The sequence below is a fragment of the Camelus bactrianus genome, chromosome 9, assembly GCF_048773025.1.
Source record: "Camelus bactrianus isolate YW-2024 breed Bactrian camel chromosome 9, ASM4877302v1, whole genome shotgun sequence".
NCBI lineage: Eukaryota > Metazoa > Chordata > Mammalia > Artiodactyla > Camelidae > Camelus > Camelus bactrianus.
In genome coordinates, this window is record NC_133547.1 from 1,607,417 (window position 1) to 1,613,150 (window position 5,734).

The window sequence follows — 5,734 nt, forward strand, 5'->3', positions numbered from 1 at the left end:
CAGTAAATATAATTAATCATTGACTGTAAAAATTGTGTTTTGGGTTTGTTTAAAAAAGGTATAGCTAATTCTAGACAAGAACCAGGAAAGTGGAAATAGGAAATTCAGTGAATTGCTAAGGTATGAGAAGACCCTTCATTATTTTATACTCTGCTAAGAAATATGTACTTGTATATTAATTGGGAATTTAAAGACAGTGAAGTAACTGAAATATAATTGAAAGCTTTCAAATTAGCAAAGGGAAAAAAGAGAAGTAAAGAAAACTTGATCAACTTAGTAGAAGGCAGGAAAGGAGAAAATAAGAGGCAAAGGAAAAGGCACATGTAACAAATATATCAGAAATTTAAGATGTGAACAGATTAGCTCCCCTGTTAAAGGCAGATAGCTAGGTTAATTTCCTTGATATCTGATTTGGAGGAAATCATGGACTTGTTTCTACCTAAAAACATGGCCTTGGATATATAAAGCAAAAACTAAAAGAATTACCAAGAGCAATGTATAAAATCAAAGGCATAATGGGAGGTTTTATTATAATGATTTAGAACTGATATATCAAGCAGACAGAAAATTAGTAAGAATACTGAAAATGAAAAAAACACACAATAAGCCTGATCCAATAAACACAAATAGAAATTGGTCCCTGATAATTAGAGATGCTCATTCTTCTCTGACACATCGAAAAATTAAAATTGATTATATCCTAAGATCACAATCGAAGTTTTAACAAATCTCAAATAATAATATATAGGACATATCATTTGGCTATAATGCAGTTAAATTAGATATCTATAATCAAAAGATTTTTAAAGACCTTGGAAACCTAAACACATTCCTTCATGTGACTAAGAGGAAATCTAACTGAAACAATGGAATACAGTACCAAACAACAATGTTATAGCCTTAAATGTATCTGTTAAAAATTAGGAAAGATTGAAGGTAAAGGAATTAAATATGCAAGTCAGGATGCTAGGAAAAAGAAACCCAAATAAGGAAGGAAATAATAAAGAACAGAGATTAGTTAAATGGAAAAGAAGAGAATATGGTCAGAAGCGCTTTAAAATACGTAAAATTGTCAAATCTTTAATGAATCTGATGAAAACAAGAATAAATGATATTAGTAATGGAAAAGGCATAATTAACAGCGAGGAAGAGATTGAAAATCAAAAGAATACTGTGAATTGTTATATGCTAATTAATTTAAGTGAATTGGACAATTTTCTTGTAAAATGTAAATGACCAAAATTGACTCAAGACAGCAGAAGTATAAGTACAAAACTAAGGAAACTAAGTCCAAACTATTCCATGCAAAAAGACATCAGATTTAGGTAATATTACAGTGACATATTAAACTTAAAAAAATCAGAGAATCTTTATTTTTTGTGAACTGTCTTAGAGACTATAAACAACAAGATAACAATCCAAATCATTTTATATGGCTAGTATAACCTTGATATCGAAAACAAAGTATAATAAAGAAATTAGATGCAAAAACCAAAAGTAAAATATAACCCCGAAGTATCCCGCTGCATGTGTATACAAATCAAACCCTCAATCATGATCGAATAGGGATTAGGAATGCAACATGTTTCAACATCAAAATTTGCCGTAATTCTCCACGTTAACAGATTAGTAAAATAATAAAGTATAATCTTCCCAATAGATATTAAAAAGTCATTGTATAAAAATTAAACTTACCCATGATGAAGTTTTTAGGAAACTAGAACTTGAGGGAATTTCCTTAACCCCCAGTAAAGAGGCTCTACAAAAAAGATTGTTGTGGACATTTTCACTTCATGGTGAAAGGTAAGCATCCCCTTTCAAGTGCAGAATAAAGACTTACTCCAGTCACCCCAGAGGTCCTATCGAATGCATTATGATCATGAAATGAGATATAATTGTCAATCAAAATTTAAAAATCGTCATTAATAAAGATGTTAATATTTCAAAAAACAGGAAGATCTGTAGAGAAACTATTAGAACCAACAAGAAGAGTGCAGCACACTCACTGGATAAGACAAATCAACATATAAAAAGCAATAGCAGACAATTCTCAAAAACTCATAACCCAAGGCAAATCATGAGAAAATATCAGACAGACTCAAAATGAGAGCTATTCTAAAAAATAGACTAGCACTCCTCAAAACTGCCTAAGTCATGATAAACAAGGAAATACTGAGAAATACTGAGACAATTCCATAGCCTGGAATTGTCTAAGGAGACATAAAAACTACATGTAATGTGGTGTTCTGGATGGGATCCTGGGACAGAAGGAAAATATTTATGTAAAGTCTGTAGTTTAATTAATAGTTTTGTACTAATGTTAATTTCTTCATTTGACAATGTACCAAAATTAGATAAGATGTGAACATCAGGGGAAACTACGGAAGGAATGTTTACCCTATCTTTGCAAATTTTCTGTAAGTATGAATTTATTTTTAAAAAAAGGAGCTATACACTGTGGTAACTCAAAAAATAATCAGTTAGATAAGTAATAGGGAAAAAGACCTCCTAAAGTCAAATAAGACATTTATGGGAAAAAAATTACATTATATTGTAGATGGCCATAGAAGACATGAATAAATGAGTGGTATAGACCATACGCAAAGATGGGAGGTCTTGATAAAATGTTTTCATTTTTCTTTAAATTTCTCTATAGATTCAGTAAAATGTCAGTCAAGGGCTAAGAATAGCCAAAGACACTTTTGCAAAACAAGGTAAAGCAGTTGTCCTTTCAGATAATCAAGGCATTGCAAAGCTGTAATAAATAATATTATATATTAATGCACACAAATAGATGGGCCAGTGGGGCCGACTAGAGAGTTTAGGAAAAGGTTCACTCGTATACAGAAACATGATATATATCAGGAGAAAAATTAGATCACTACTGTAGAACATATGCAAAAATAAACATAAAAAAACTAAAACTTAAGGCTATTAGAAGATCTATGACTTGAGTGTGGGGAGGGATTTCTTAAGGTATAAAAAACAGAAATCTGAAGGAAAAGTTTATTAAATTTTACATCACAGATATTTAACATTCTTCATGACAAAAGATATTGATGCCTTTTAACCTTGTTCATGGTGTATGGATTTTAGACTTAAACTGAAGTGTGTTTGGGGTTGTGAATAGGAGGTAATTCAAGCTGCAACTTGATGTCTTACTTGCGGTTAAAGAAGATCATCACCCTGGATGCTGTCTGGGGAACAGTGGAGGTGGAGGGTTTGGAGTGGAAGCAGGTAGTCAAGTGAGTAGGTTAATAGCTAGGGGAAATCATGGTAATTAGGACTATCATGTAGAGGAAAACATGGGACAAATTTGGGATGTGTCTTGGATGTAGAGTCAGCAGGACTTGTTAATGAATTGAATGTTGGTGGTAAGGAAAAGGGGAATTAAGAACAATTGCAAGATTTTTGGCTGCCATGACTGGTGCTGTTTATAGAAACAGGGAGAAGGGAAATTACTATTTGTTTAAATGTTTTGAGTTGCCTATTAGACATCCCGTTGGAGTAGTCAGCTATTAAGCAGACGGTTGGATATATGAGACTGGGCTTTTGTAGAGCATTTTGTGGCAGAGGATTTAAATTTGGGATCTATTGGCATGCAGGTGGTACTTAAACCATGCATCTAGTTGAGACTGCTACCTAGGGAGTGGGTATTGATGGGGAAGTCTAGTGACCAAGTTCTGAGCATTGAGAGGTTGAACAGAGCAGAAGCCAGCTAAGAGGATGGAGAAGAGCCATTGACGTGGGAGGGAACCAGGGTAGTGTATTGTCACTGTAAATCTGAGAGTGTGGGGGTTTGTTTTAATGAGGATGTTGAATGTTATTGAAAGATGGAGTGAGACTAAGAACAACAAGTCTCGCGGCCATAAAGGAACTGCTGAAATTGCTGAGCAGTTTCAGGGTTGTGGAAAGGATGAAGGCCCGTGGGGCATGGTGAGGGGAGAGAATGCGGTAAGGCTGTGGAGTCAGTGACTGAAGACCACTCTATCAAGAGGGTAGCAGAAGGGAGTGCTGAGAATTGGGGTAGTAGCTGGAGGAGCTCTGAGAGTGTTTGGTATCCGATGGGAATGAATGACCTGGGATCCAGAGAAAAACCTGTATTGCAGATAGAGGCCCGTGAGAAGGCAAGGGGATGAGGCCCATAGAATGTGTTGAAATCAGCTTCCAGTCCTTAACCAGTTGGTGAGCTCCCAAACACCTCTGTGGGACCCTGGGCACCTACAGGGTGTACCAGCTCCCCAGGGGATCCTAATGTATGGCCAGACGTGAAAATCTCTGACCTAAGGGTAGTACATAAACCACATTCACTTTCAGTGGTGCCTCTAGAATTTCTATAGAGGCTCCTGGGAAATGCGGTTCAAAGGTGCATAGCGAATACAATGTTTTCATTTTGGTTTTATGTTTATGTGGCACTCCTGGGTGAGAAGAGACTGTTGAAGACTTGGGGAGTTTAAAACACCTCCCACCCCACCCCAAACCAATAGCTTCTTAATGTACCAAGCAACCATTGATTTATAAATATTTATACTTTCTAAGTATAAATATAAAAATTAATTTTGGGTATCATAGTCTATGTGTTCTGAAGTAACCTGCTTTTTGAAATTAGCTGTTTCTTATGACTCTTTTCCTTTAAAATTAAAATCTAACGTTTTTATTGGACACATAAAACTGTATGGCTTTCCCGGAATACAGTCTAATTCTTCTGCAGAGCACATTTTTCTAATCATAAATGATGCTCTGTGAATATGCTTGCATAGAAGCTTTTCCGCATCTCTGCTTATTTTCTTTGCTTTAGTTCTTTAGAGAGTGGAATGCTTGGATCAAAGGGTACATTTTCCTAATTCATTGATTTTACTGCTGAGAAAGAAATGCGTGTCTGACAGGGAGATCCAGGCAGTGTGGTCTGGGGAAGGGGCAAGTCCCTCCCCTAGGGTCCCGGGTTGCCGGGCCCGGAGGTGTCCCCTGCGTGTGTGCGCGTCCCTCACGAACGACCGCGGGCACTTACCGGGCCGCCCCGCGGGCTCCAGCCCGCGCGTCTCGCTGGCTCCGCGGGGTCGCCGGCCGCGTCCTGCCGCGCGGTCTCCTCCCGCATCCGCGCCCCACGGCCCGGCCTGAGGAGAGCGCCGGCCGATCGCGCGTGTCCGCGCTCTCGCTGTGGCGCTCCTGCGAGAGTCGGGTCGTGATTTTGGTCCCGGAGGTCTGTCAGCCGTTTGTACCTTCCTGTGAGTTGCCGGTTTTCTCCCTCTTTGCCCACCTTCCTGCCTTGGCCAGGTCTTTACCGTTTCGGCCTCCAGGAGCTCTCCGTTTATTAGGGAAGTTACCCCGCGCCTTTCGTGTGTCCCGGGCGAAAAGTCTCGTCTCCTCGTTTGTCTGTAGACTTCGATGTACATGTTTTTGCCTGCCGAATTTTCATTTTTGACAAATGTATGGGTTTTCTTTTCTTTTTCTTCAGCGGTTTTGCGTTTGGGAGTCGTTAGTGGGCCTTCTTTGTTTGGGGGTCACACACCCTCCCCCCCTTTTCCAGACCCCTCCTCAGGGCCCCTCGCGTTGGCTCAGTTGACGTCAACCTCCTGCCTTCGCGCCAAGCCGTCGCCCCGGCAACTGCAGCCTGATTGGCAGGGCTCGGGGGCGGGGCGAAGGCCCCGCGGCGCGCAGTGCGGCCGCTCATTGGCCCGCGCTGGGTCCCGCCTCTGCGGAGAGCCTGACAAGGAGTCGCGGGCGGGGGCTCTTT